Source organism: Rattus norvegicus, chromosome 17, assembly GCF_021556685.1.
Source record: "Rattus norvegicus strain SHRSP/BbbUtx chromosome 17, alternate assembly SHRSP_T2T, whole genome shotgun sequence".
In the NCBI taxonomy this organism is placed as follows: Eukaryota; Metazoa; Chordata; class Mammalia; order Rodentia; family Muridae; genus Rattus; species Rattus norvegicus.
This window is the reverse complement of record NC_141550.1, coordinates 35,702,463-35,716,974: the sequence shown is the minus strand read 5'-3', so window position 1 is coordinate 35,716,974 and position 14,512 is coordinate 35,702,463. Positions and strand designations below refer to the sequence as shown.

The 14,512-nt window shown below is 42.8% G+C and overlaps 1 pseudogene across 33 annotated transcripts in view; it reads right to left on the bottom strand.

Annotated features, from left to right (window-relative positions):
• Positions 1-14,512, bottom strand: part of LOC134482707 (uncharacterized) — a 501,539-nt pseudogene that overhangs the window by 401,740 nt on the left and 85,287 nt on the right. For 17 of the 33 annotated variants that reach the window (XR_015641638.1, XR_015641640.1, XR_015641623.1 and 14 more), the window contains exon 1: positions 105-467. The exons of 8 other annotated variants lie outside the window; for them this stretch is intronic. The product of XR_015641638.1 is annotated as an uncharacterized LOC134482707, transcript variant X31 (transcript). Of the gene's footprint in view, positions 1-104; positions 468-14,512 lie in introns of those variants that run through there. 8 more of the 33 variants (XR_015641635.1, XR_015641630.1, XR_015641626.1 and 5 more) reach the window with 1 other exon arrangement.

Below are 14,512 nucleotides of genomic sequence, written 5' to 3'. Positions count from 1 at the left end.
AGCACAAGAACCACATCAAAGCAAGGAATGACAGCAGCTTCATCCAAAAAGGTAAAGACAGTGCTTGAGAACAAATGGGTCTAGAACTGAATGAAGGCTCTCACCTGAATATAACAGCTGGAGCTATCAGGTAACAGGCATCTTCTACTTGTGACCGTAAGGGTCCCCCTGCCAGACATCGTCTAAGACCAAGTTAAAATTACTCTAAAAAGATTGCCCTGGACATGGGGGTGAAATCCAGGTCAGAATCCTTCCAACTGGAAGATCTGTGCAGAGCAGACATGCTATGAAGGTAGCAAAAAGAAAAAAAAAAGCTTGCAACGACTGTCTCCTACTGTTTTCTGTTGCTATGACCGAATACCACATTCTGAGGAACATATAAGGAAAGACGTTTTTCTGACTCACAACTACGAAGGCTGGAAACTGCAGGAGCACAGACTAGCAGCTGCTGAGGGCTCAGTTGCATCAGACCAGGCACAGAACCTGGCACAACACCACAGAGCTGTAGCCCCTCCTCTTCCTCCTCTAAGGCCACTAATGCATCATGGGAACTCCACCCTCTAACCTCAGCTAATCCTAAGGACCTCCCAAGGCTCTACCTCCAAACATCATTAACACATGAATTTAGGGATTACATTTCCAGTGAATTTTGGAAGTAACATAGGCAAACAGTAATGAGGATGTTTTAAACTCTCTTAAAGCAGAATCTAGTATCTTATTTCTCTCTTCATTTAGAAATCATCTTGTCTATACAGACTAGAATGAGGTTAACTACTAACATAGCAATGCACAGTAAGGGCCTCAGCTTTTCAAATATTTGTTTGCAATGAGCGGAATTTCAGTTCAGTTGCAAAATCATACCTGAGCTAAAGCCTTAACTTGCCATGTTACTACAATACTTGGCATAAATGGACATTCCCAGAGAGAAGTGGCTTCTTCCATTGACGTTCTATATGGCTGATTAGCTGCTTAGAATTCCAATCAATGTGTAGAAGGTGAAACACTGCCGGTTCTAATTGCAAACTGTCTTGGACTATGTCGAGCACTTTGAGCCCCCTCCAATAGCCGCTCTGGGTTGAATCTATCATACCCCCTTTACTGTAAGCCACTACCTGATATACGTTCTAACATAGATGAAAAGTGTCTTGATTTATGACTTTCTTTGTTCTATTACTATAGAACCCTCATAAAACTCCTGCTACACTGTGCATCAATACCACTAAAGGTTGCATGGATTCTATAGACAAAATGCTCTATTTAAAGGATAGTCCATTATCTTTATAAGATAATGAGCATTAAAAAATACCATTTGTAGCCAGGCCTGGTAGTACACAGCTATAATCCCCAGCAACCAGGAGGCGGAGGCAGGAAGATTGAATCCAAGATCATCTTCATCCGCATGGTACAGTTTGCCAGTCTGAAGTACACAAGACCTTGTCTCAGAAAACAAATGTGCCCTTCCTTCCCCTCTCTAGGATAGCTTCAGCTTGGCTCACGTGTGAAAATTTGAAGTAATTCCACCTCCTTGAATGGTTTTTCTATTACAGGAAGGAGAGGAAGCAAACTGAGGACTGTATACAAGAAACAGGCTGAGAAAGGAAGAGAGGAAGCCAAGGAGGTAGAGGGAACGAGAATGGGTGGGGAACTCAGTAGGGGATCAAGCAGGCTAGGAGAACATCACCACAAATGGAGTTTGCTCTCTGTTCCTGTGAATACTTCAGACACCTGAGTATCTCTAGCAGATGGCCAGGACACAAAGGGCAGACGATATCAGCCATTTTTCTTTTTTCTTCAAGCGCGGCAGTAGCATCTGCCAGAATATGTCCACCCATCCATCATCCCCCTCTGGGTCCAGTAGCTCTCCTCCTATCATAGGCAGCACTGCTCCCCAGGGCAGTTCTCACCCTTCCGTCCTCCATTCAGCAGCAGCAACAACAAAGACATTTATGAGGACCTGTCAACATGTGCCCCTCTGTGAGACACTGTACAAACCCAAGCCATGAGACTGGATTTCATCCTTTAAGGAGGTACTCAACAAGATTATTGTTTGGTTTTAAAATTTTGACCACCAGAAAGGCTCATGCCCTATAAAACAGCAGGTCTGAGGCTCTGGGTACAAAGAGGGACATGTATTATAAGCCACCATAAATCAAAGGGAATTCCTTTCACATTCTGACACTGTCTGTGGTGAAAGCAGGAAGTGGATTTCTAAGTCCTTGAGCCCAGGTCTTTTGAGGAATTCCATGTTTCCAGTTCATTTAGTGCTATTTTTATTTATTTGGTGGTGGCCCCCCAACCCTGAAATCACATGTCCTCTTGTTGAAGACAGTTAAACACAGATCAATAAATAGAACCATGTGCCACTGACAGATGTGTGTGTGTGCATGCATGCGTGTGCATGCATGTGCATGATTATGTCTTGTAATAGCTGGGTCACATACATTATTTCTTGCAGGACAATGTTCAAGAGCAAAGAATATTAACCACAAATTAGGAACTAAACTGGGATCCAGTGCAGCCTTTCTATTGATAAATGAATGTGTAAGAAGTTAATTTTACTCTAAGATATACCCATCTCTGTGCTTTAAAATGCAAGAGGCTCATGATTATTGTAGTGTAAAAAATGAAAATATCTAAGGGTTTCTTACAGGGAAGTTCAAATGGCAGAAGAATGTTTGAAATTTTCTGTCTTCCTGAAGATCAGAAAGCCTTGCAGGCTAATCGGTTCTCCCTCAACAAAGGGCATCTGCAAGGCGTCATCCCCTGAAAAGAATCATTCTGACAGACCTAATGTATTCTTTTCAGAAAGGCCTGTTCAGAGGACTCCACAGAAAATGCATCACTGGCCTCGGGAAGGCACCCATCTAAACCGTTCCAGCCCTTTATAAATAGGTGAGGCCAAAGCATCTGCAATATATTCCAGATATCATATTGCGCTTGGAAACAGGAACAATAACCCTGAATTGTATATACTTTTCACCAATATTAAACTGATATTTGAAAGAGTCGCCACACTTTCAAAGATGATCTCTCAGAAAGGGCACTTGGAATCCTGCTAGGTCAAAAATGTCCTCCAAGTTGAGAAATTCTAAATGCCATTGGCAATATAATTGAAGCCCAAGAATCTTACAGCATGGCATTGTTGTAATAAGGCTTCTGGAACTTGGTGCATTTTGTAAACATTCTCCCATGCTGGGATAATACGGTGAGAAAATTGGAATATAAGGAATGTTAATAACTTGTCTCAGGTCACTGGTCAGCTTGAGTGATAGATCGAGATGTAAATTACTAATTCTAGCCCACTGGTCTAACACATTAAGCATATAACTTTCAATTAATAATTTGGAGACTTCTATTTCAGGACATGACTGAGGAGGCCCTTTATGGGCTATTCCGTTACATTCTAGGTTTGCTCTCTTTCTGCTTCCATTGCTGCTCTCCCTTCTATCAGTGACAGTGAATAACCAGTTCCACTAACAGTCTCCATGCCAGGGTCCTCATGCCCCCCTACTTCTGGTATGAGATTAATAAAACAAAGCAAAACAAAACACCTCACAAACATTGGCCCATCCTAGACTTTCCCAGCATGGGAATCAAGAAGGCTGTCCAGAGCCTATCAGAGCATTTAAAATTCTCTTTGTAACAATCTCAGTGTTCTCGATCCTCAATACACTGTCTCATGCATACGGGCTTTTCGGAAGGGTGAACATATATCCATGGATGCCTGCGTCTATGTGTGGATGTGGATGTGCAGACCAGAGCTTGGATCTTTTCCTCCATCTTTTTCCATCTTGTTTTTTTTTTTTTTTTTTTTGAGGTAAAGTCTCTCACTGAGCCAGGGACATATGGATTTGGCTATGCTGGCTTACCAGTGAGCACAGTGGCTCTTCATGCTTCTACCTCCTCAGTGCTAGGATTATAAACAAGTGCTACCGTGCCTGATTTTAACATGGGTACTGAGGATTTAAACTCATGCCCTCATACTTGCCATGCAAACACTTTACCGTCTAAGCAACCTCTTCCTGCTACCTCCTTACATTCCTTTAAAAAAAAGAAAGAGATTTAATTTATTTGCATTAATGCGTGCACCTCTGTCTGTCTGTGTGTGGTAAGAGTAAAGTTGCCGGAGGAGGGCAGAAGAGATTTCAGATGCCATGGGCCATGGAGCCCAAGTGACAAAAATTTGTGAGTCACTTAATAGAGGTAGAGGTGCTGGAACTAAACTCCAGTTCTCTGGGAAAGAAGCAACCACGTTTTATCACTTATCCATCTATCCAGCCCCGTTCATTCATTCATTCACCCATGCATTCATTCATCTTACTAGCTTGGAACTTACATAGACCATGCTGGCCTAAAACTCATAGAGCTCTACCTGGCCCAGCCCCACTCACAGCCCTAACCCCAAATGCTAGGACTAAAGGCCATCTGACAGCATGGCCAACTCTATTTTTATTATTTTTATGTATGTATTTTACCTTCGTGCATGGTTATGTACTACTCAAAGAGGCCAGAAGAGAGCATCAGATTACCCCTGAAGCTGGAGTTACAGAAGGTTGTGACCTATCGTGCCTCCAGTGTCCTTACCTCCTACACTGCCTCTTTAGTCTATCCCTGGCACATTCTTGATACACAAGGATCTCCTCTTCCCGTAACTCCTCTGTATTTTTTATTTATTTTTACTTCATGTACATTGATGTTTTGCCTGCATGTAGGTCTGTGTGAGGGCGTCAGATCCTCTAGAACTGGATGTAAAGACAGGTTTAGATTCCATGTGGGTGCTGGGAATTGAATCCAGGTTTTCTGGAAGAGCAGAACCTCTGAGCCATCTCTCCAGCCCCGCTCTCCATATTTTACCAGTCTCTTTATACACAGCATTCATACTTTCTACTTGCCTTTGTTCCTTAAACACATACTCGAATGATTAAGATATTTACGGTTGAAAAGAATTTCCTGGTATGCTTGGTCCAAATCTGCCATCCCATCTGAACGGTCAGCTGAAAAAGCTATACCCAACTTCTAACACTTTGGGATAAAATTTCACTATTAAAAATCAAAACAAACAAACAAGGAAACCTACTCCATTGAATATTTCAGTTGTGAGAAATCCCAAAGATGAGATGGACTGTCACAGACTCGTTTGTACATCTACCCAATTCTGCACCCTAGATTGATCTATATGAGAAATAAACTTTCTCTGGACAAGCCAGTCTTGCCAATGTTGGGAAGCATCCTGTTAGGCATCTCCCCTCATGTACTCTGCTCTATGCTCACATGCAAAGAGCTTTTAACTCTTTGTCATGGAACATGGATTACACTTCCCTCACCATCTGAACAAAATCCCTGATTTGGTACTATCTAATATAAATTATGTCAGTCACACAGAGATAACGATTACATACACAGCAGACTGGAAAAATAGAGAAGGGTTAAGGACAGAGTCATGAACCCATGGCAGTGCGGATGGAGGGTACCTAGCATCCCCTAAAAGTCATGCAAGGAACCCAAGTAAAAAGCTCCACATGACTTGTACTGTTTAATCTGTTAACATCAGGTTCCTAAAAGTGCATTCGTTCTGTTAGGACCATCTCACTTCCATTTCTTTATTTCATCAAACACTCTCAAAGAACTCAAGCTAAACCCACTTTTTCTCCTCCTGACTACAGAGTTCTTATCTATTTGAAGCAGGACTAGACACATCAAAATGTGACATTTCATTCAGTACATATGTTTAGTTACATGTGTTTATGCATATGTGTACATGCATGCCAGGACATGCATGTGGAAATGATATCAACCTGTAGGAGGCAGTTCCCTCTTTCCACCACGTGTGTTCTGTGGATGAGACTCGGGTCTTTAGAGTAAGCAGGAAAGTGGCTTTCACCTCCTGAGCCGTCTCTCCAGTCCTACATCTGTAGTTTAGGTTTTGCTTAAATAAATTTCTTAATCTGCGTGTATCTGATTCAGTTTCCCAATGAATGGGTCTCTAATTTGGAGACTGGAGATATAGGTCAGTAGGTGGAGGGTTTGCCTAGAATGCAAGGGAACCTGGATTTGATACCCAGCCCTGCAGAAATCCAAAGTAACAGCCCATACTTAGAGTTCTAGCACTCTCGAGGTAAAAGCACAGAAGCAGAGGATCATAAATTCAAGACCTTTACAGAAAAACAAACAAACAAACAAACCTATTATTCTGTCAATAGCAATGTGTCAACAAAGCATCAAAAAACACGCTGCAGGTTGGGCACGCAGTAGGACTTCCCAAAAGTATGTAGTGTCAGGACTGGCAAAGTCATGGTCTAGAGATTGGTGTTTGGCTCCAAAAAGGGACAAACCTCACCTGAAAAGGAAGTTTATCTTTCTGTCTGTTTATCCCCACAAAGTCTAAACACGCGGTCAAGCTGGAAAACCAACCACAAATAAACCATTCTAAACATGTCTGGAGATGGGAGGAGGGTCTTTGGAATTCCTCAGCCTATCAGAGCTAGTCAGGCCAGACCCTCAGCTCTCAAGTTATAAACACTATTAAACAGCACTGCACAGTTTTACTTAAACTATGGTTTGTTTTCAGATTAGACTTTAACGTTTAATAAATTTCCCATCAGAATATGGTAAAAACGGAGTGTTTTTATTTCGAGTACCAAAGTCAAGCTGTTAATGAAAACAAGCTCTACCCATTATTCAGTCCCAAGGAAAGGTCAAGACTCTTGGATTCCCCTAATCCTCTTTCTGAGGCTGGCATTCCTGGGAATTCTGGAAATTTACATATTCTTTCTTGACCGCAAAGCTGTCACGGGGCTCCAGCCAAACTCTTGTCACTGGCCTCCAGATTCAAGCTGATTTATGTATGTGCCACTGAGCCGAGAATTCACCTTGGAGACACCCCTTTGCAGTGGCAACCCTCCCATGGAAACGAAAGCAGCCCCTTCCTTTCCTGAAGGTGAGGTCGTACTGTTTCTCCTCCTCTCCCACCTCTCTTGCTGCAAGCCTGTAAATTTAAAACTCGACACATTAAGGCAAAGACGGCTCAGGCCCTTCTGGATCCAATCCATTTTTAAGTGTGCTCTCAGAGCTTGGCCACTTTACAGATGTTGGAGGAATGAAATGTGAGGAGAGAAAGGGGAGTCTGACATTAGCTGAGAGAGAGGCAGATCTGTGGAAGGGGAGATGGTAAAGAGAAATACCAAGGCGCGATGCACCATACAAACTAACCAGATGGATGTAACTCCATAGAACAATAGGCAGTCTCTCCGTCCAATCTGAAGGAGAAACAGTTAACAGGAACTGAAGGCAAGAAAAACTTGTGTGGTAAAAGACGAGCTAAGGGCTCTAAGGCTGTTCTTTCCCGTCTTTACACTCATTCTGCTTACCCTGACCATACAAGTAAGGAAGGACGATCTTGCATGAAATGTAAACCAATCTCACCACACTGCCTGAATTCTTTCTTTCCGCCTGATCCATCATCTCCACACAGGCCTACTCCCTATCACAGCCAAGATCCTTGTATGCCACTTATCTATGAGCCTGGTCAATCCTGGGAGACTTTGATTATGTAGTGATAACTTTGACAGTATGAAGGATAGATGGGGTGGGGACAAAAAACACTTGTTTACCTCACACTAACGTAAGCAAAAGTAATAAAGAAAACCAGTGTCCAATTCTGATTTATCCCCACTTAAAAAGAAATCAAAGGATGAAGCAAGCAACCAACATGGCTTCCAGTCCGAGTGTGACTCTTAGGACCCACACGGTAGAAGAGAAAATGGCCTCTCAAATTGTCCTCTGATCCCTATGTGTAAGAAAATTTTTTTATTAAATTAGAGAAGTCAGTGTGAATGAGGCCCTGAGTTCCAACCCAAGTTTAACAAAGAATCAACCAATAAAAAAGTCAAAGAAGACAATTGGAAAGAAATGAAACTAATGCCACATTAATATCTAATATTGGACCAGATACTCATAGGTACTCAATTATCAAAATTAACCTTTAAGATTAAAACAGAGACTTAAGGAACACCCATTCAGAGCCTGCCCCACATGTGGCCCATACATATACAGCCACCCAATTAGACAAGATGGATGAAGCAAAGAAGTGCAGACCGACAGGAGCCGGATGTAGATCGCTCCTGAGAGACACAGCCAGAATACAGCAAATACAGAGGCGAATGCCAGCAGCAAACCACTGAACTGAGAATAGGTCCTCTATTGAAGGAATCAGAGAATGAACTGGAAGAGCTTGAAGGGGCTCGAGACCCCAAAAGTACAACAATGCCAAGCAACCAGAGCTTCCAGGGACTAAGCCACTACCTAAAGACTATACATGGACTGACCCTGGACTCTGACCCCATAGGTAGCAATGAATATCCTAGTAAGAGCACCAGTGGAAGGGGAAGCCCTGGGTCCTGCTAAGACTGAACCCCCAGTGAACTAGTCTATGGGGGGAGGGCGGCAATGGGGGGAGGGTTGGGAGGGGAACACCCATAAGGAAGGGGAGGGGGAGGGGGATGTTTGCCCGGAAACCGGGAAAGGGAATAACACTCGAAATGTATATAAGAAATACTCAAGTTAATAAAAAAAAAAAAAAGAAAGAAAAAAAAATTAACCTTTAAAAAAAAATAAACAATACATACTCTCTCGGAGAAAAAGGGGGAGGGGGAGAGGATGAAGACCTCTGGGAGGGGGATAACATTTGGGATGTAAATAAATAAAATAATTAATTTTTAAAAGTAATCAATAAAGTGGAATTTTCTTTCTCCTGCATTAGGAATATGAGAAGGAACCCATCAGCTATTACTACACAAGCCTCCCACAATACCGTGACCCAAAGGCATGAGCAATGGAAAGAGCCGATGATTCCCAACAGTTAAGCCAAGTCACTTTCCAAGTGACAGGTGCTGTCATCCTCTGCACCAGGCTTTGGCTCAAAGAGACAAACATGTGAGCTCAGAATGGTGGCGCCACACGACAACCAGACAACCACCTTAAAGTTCTGAAAAGAAACAGCACGGAGGTAGACGTAATAAGAAAATTCCTCTTGGCCAGCTGCCTTAGCGAGACATAGGATCCATGCCACATTTGACTAAGTACAGGTAGTTCTCAAATACTCTGCACTCTCTAGTGAGGCTAAGCCTAACACTGCTTCATCTCTTCTGTGCTCTGTCTTTGCTGACCACTGACTGTAGGCATGGTTAATGCCTTTCCGTTCTTTGCAGAAGCCTTGCTATTTCACAGGTGTGTCCAGAATTGTATCATTTTACATTGAGAAATAAACTGATCTATTTTGAATTGCTTGGCTACAAAACGTGGAACTATCTGAGCTTGGCTGAGCCCTTTATAGTTTTCTCAGGTTCCTCTACTTAAGAGAAATTAAAATTTAATCTCCTCATTGACCCATTTTTAATTTTTCTTTTAAGAAAGGGAATCATGCCGTATAAGGTTGCGTGGCGCTGTCCAATGCTGTCACGCACAAGGATGCCAAATGGACTGGGCATAAAAGGATCAGGCTTCCTACTACAAAGTCTTGAACAAAAAGGGCCCCTCCCCCACCAAGATAACTCAAACTGTTAAGAGTGACTCTGCAAAGCCCTGGAAGGCTTTATTTCTTAGATTACAAAGGTGACTCGCTTTTGGTAAACAAGATATTAAAACCACATTTTTTCCCCAGAAAGCTGCATTTAATTCTCCAATATATCCATTCTGTTAAAAAGCTTTTCAGTGGTTTTAACTCTAAAAATAAAGATGTACTATTCTTGGTACACTCCATAATGATGTCTACCCCAATTGGGGGGTGGGAGGGGGAGCTTGAAATATTTGACACCTATAGGTATAATTTGAAAAGGTAATAGTATTATATACCATGTGCCATGGGACAGAGTTTCAGACCACATGTGCAGCATGGGCTCTATCTGTAAAGCTGTGGTGTGTGTAAGCACACACTGGTATTTATACAACAAAAGTCACTCCCCAAACCATTTCTCAGCTCAGTGATAGAGGACTGTATGAGGCAAAGCAGTGGAACTCGGCCTTTAGAATGTTGGGAGGAAACAAGAATGCATAATAAAAATCTCTAAAAGAACACCACATCTTGTACAAAATCCTATAGTAAAGTACTCAACTCTACTCACAATCAAACGACAAAGCAGCAAACTGTGTCTTGATGTCCTGTGGCAGGGAGGCTTCCTCAGCTCTCCACAACAGTGACACATGCTCTGGTTACACTCCTGAGAGAGAGCTGGGGGGAGCTGGACGCCCTATGAAAATGAGGAGCATTGGGAGCAAAGGGCCACCTGCAATGACTGAATATGCACAGAGAAGAAAGGCCATGGATGAGGCCAGCTCCTCCTTGAAGACAATGTCTTGCTCAGGCTGCAAAAGAATCCATTGCAGGGCCTCCTCAGCAAGCTGGACCTGCTTAGTTCCCCTGCCTTACAAAACACTTGGCCCCCTTTTTTTCTACCCTACTAATTACAATGGCAAACAGAGGGGCTGTTTCACTTTCGTCCCCCCCATCCCACTCCATTCACAGTTCTTGGGCAACTTTCTCCTTTGAACTCACTTTTGAAATTTACATAAAGGTATCTGCCCAGAGTGAAAAACCAAGAATTAACTAATATTTCTCCCTAAGGATTAAAAACAGTCTGAGACCCCTAGCCCAAAGCAAAAAAAAAAAGCATAACAAGCAATGTATAGTTTTCTGTCATTTCTAGTTCGGGCCTCTAAAGAGAACAATACAACACCCATGAGTGGGGGCCTCTGAGTTAGGGTTAGAAGGAAACAGCTATTTTTCTTGTCATCCATCAGACCTGCAGTACTCTTGACAGGTTGTCCTGGAAGGAGCAAGCACTTTTCTCTTCAGAAAAGGCACTGGCTACAAACAAATATGTTTACATTCTGCATATCGCTCTTGGATTTGCTCTCTTACTGGGCAACAATTTTGAGACACTTGTTCTTCGTTATCAGAACAATAACCGCCCATCTGAACAGCTACAGCACACTCCGGTGCCAATAGTTAATGAATACATTATGCGAATCATTTTACACTAAGCTCCTGCCAGCAACCCCAACACCAGGGATCACGGCTCTATTTTCACAGACACATGCATACACATATGCACACCTAATATAGTTCTTACTACTACACACCTTTGAAAGTATTTATCTATTTATTCATTCATTCCGAGATAGGGTTTCAGAACTTGGGCCTATAATTCTGCAGACAGCAGCCTCTACCTTCCAACTGCGGATAAAAATCAGGTACCACCATTCCCAGGGATAGTTTATTTTAAATGCTTTTATTGGTGGGTTGGTTTTGAGTTAGTTGGGTTTTTTTTTTTGGGGGGGGGGGGTTCTCTACATAGTTCTGGCTGTCCTGGAACTCACTGTGTAGACCAGGCTGGCCTCAAACTCAAGAAATCCACCTGCCTCGTCCTCCTGAGTGATGGGACATGCTACACAATGTTCAGCAAAGATTTTGGGAGGGGGCAGGGAGAGGAACACACGAAGGTACTCGTGTCTGGGGATATCCATGGAGGTCACGTGAGGGTGCTGTATACTCTAGATTATGAGCCACCTGCTGTGGGTGCTGGGAAGCAAATCATGTTTCTCTAAACAGTAGCAAAGGATCTTCTAACTGTGTCGGTGGCTGAGACATTTCTCTCCAGCACAACAGATTTCTTGTAAAGCAAGCCCTCTCTGATGCTACACTCTGCTTGATAAATTAGCACATACTTTAGCTGTTCTGAATCCTGCTCATCTCTTGTGGATCGGCTTAAATTATACTTTATTCCCTGACAGGATCCTTCATCCTGCACACTCTGACTGAGGAATTCTTAGTGCTATTTATCAGTCTGTGTCACACCAATATAAATGCATTCATCGGTAACTTTTTAAATCTCTCTCTCTTTCTATGTGTGTGTGTGTGTGTGTCTATGTGCATGTGTGTATATGTGTGTGTGCATGTGTGTATGTGTGTGTGCATGTGTGTATGTGTGTGTGCATCATGTGCATGTGTGTATATATGTGTGTGTGCATGCACGTGTGTGTATATGTGTGTGCATGTGCGTGTGTGTATATGTATGTGTGTGTGCGTGTGTGTGTGCATGTGTGTGTATGCATGCACATGCATGTGTGTATGTATGTCTGTGTGTGCGTGTGTGTGTATGTGTGTGTGCGTGCATTTGTGCACACATTGGGTTCGTGTGCACATGTGTATAGAGGTTATCTTCAGAAAGGCCAACCACCTCCTTTGAGGTGGGATCTACTCACCTGGAGATCAGCCATTAGGCAAGGCTGGCTGGCTCTGCTTTCCCACCACTGGTATTACAAGCATGTACCACCATGCCTAGCATTTTGAAGCAAGTTGTGGGGATTGAATTCAGGCATGTATACTTGCATAGCAAGTACTTTAATATCGGAGCTGTCCCCATAACCTTTATTCATAACTTTAATGCTTTGGATACTCAAGAATGCTCTCCTAGTTTGCCTGTGGCCCCCTTGTTCTTAGAAGGAACAAGGTTGTCTTGCCTCCTGCCTTTCTCTCCTTACCATATACCAGGCAATCAGCCAAGCCTTCTTGAATGAAGGGGTGAACGAAACCAATGATCACAAGCCACAGCATTTGAAAAGCGAGCCTCAGAACCAGCCAACCATGTGTTAAGGTGATTTTCCTGCAGACGTTCCAAAGGCTTCTTAAGCAACCCTGGCTAATTAAAAGGAGAGAGATGACTTGAACGTTGGAAAAGCAATAAATACAACAGAGTAGCTTCATGTTTCACTTGGTGTGTTTAGAAATAACACTTAATCAAATATGATCCAGTCAGGGAAATATGTAGGAGAAGATTCTGGTCAACAGATCCCCCCGAGTTCCACAGTGAGAGGTTACTAGGGCCCAGGCTCATATGGACATATTTTGGTTTCCCTTTGCTTGTGTAAAGCTGTTGTGTTTCAGAGTATCCTGGAATAGAGCTGTGAGGTGTTTCTAGGTGAGCTTCAATAAAGATACTCTGAGTCCTGCACTGATGACCAAGAGCTCAGGGCACAGCAATAACAACCCTCACCCCACCCCACCCCCATGACAATCACCCTTGGCCACACACACGCAAGCCTCTCTGTTCACCCATGAATGCGTCCCTTACAAACATTTTAGACATGCCACAAGGTGGAAACATATGAGAAGTAACCAGAATACCAGAGTGAGCGAGTCTTCTGCCTTGCAGCTGGGCCCATGTTCGGAAGCACCGCCCCCTCCCCCAGTAACAGATGGTCAAAGAAATCAAAGCCGGCTGTGATATAAAACCAAAAAAAAAAGAAGAAAATCAACCCAGATACAATCCAAGAGACAGAAAGACAACTAACAGGCCTAAAATTGGAGTATTCTGCATGACTAGTTTATTTATTGTGGGAGAAATACGTATTATTCTAGCCGGTCTCAGAATCTCTCTTGGGGAGGGGGTTGTCTTCATTTAGGAAAATATCTTTATGAGCTGTTTGAGGGCAAGGGGAGGCGAGAGAGAAAGGAGATAACCTTTCGGGGCCAGTCTCTTATAATGGTATGGAAATTTGAGAACAAAGGGGGTTGGGATGAGAGAGAAAAAGAGCAGGCAATTTGCAAAGCCACTTCAGGGGATGAAAAATAGCCCCACTAGACAAGAATAGCAGGGATGTTTACTCTGCCATTTAAAATTATTCTTAGTCCTGGGATTTTCACTCTTGACAAACGTGGGTAAAATCTCCACACCCATAATCTGTTGTGTGATTTTGACTTTTTTATCCAGATTGGAGAAAGCCTGTGTTTGAGTGGGCACAGCCTGAGAGCAGAAAGAAGTGGAGGAAGAAGTAAGAGGACACACTCAGGAAGAAAGGGGCACAAAAGAGACCTAGTCAGGAGACCCTGGGAAGACAAAGAATTCTTCACACAGGATGGTGAGATTTTACATACACCTAAAAGTGTATAAAATCAACACATAGGGAAACCTAGGCAAAATCCTAAGAGATCAGAAGCTGCGTTTCGAGGCACAGTGTAAACAGAATGTGAGTAGAGAGGTGTTATGAAATGGAGTTGGCCGAACATATGAAGACGCATGTGCCTTATCATAAAATATGTCTGCATCACAAAAAACGAGGCAGGTGCTCCTTAGTTCTGGGAGCCCGCTTTTCAGGATCTATCCCCTTAGATCCTTTTCTTTGTGTATAGTCACAAATCCTCCAGACCCTAACCCACTCACCAGAGACCTGTTTTATAAAGAAATGGGGGCTGAGTTCAGTGGTAGAGAGCCTGCTTAGCATATACAAATTCTGGGTTCATGGCGTAGTACCACAAAATAATGTTTTAATTTGGTTAATTAGAATACATTAATTGTACATGATGATTGTATATATACGTTTGTCAGAGATGTAGTATTTTCATAAAACTACAAATTAATCGTAAAGAAGCTCTCTTACATATAAAAGATGTAGACTGGAATGTCTCGTGTAATTACAAAATTGTTCTTCACAATCTGTATATCTGAGCTGGTTTTCG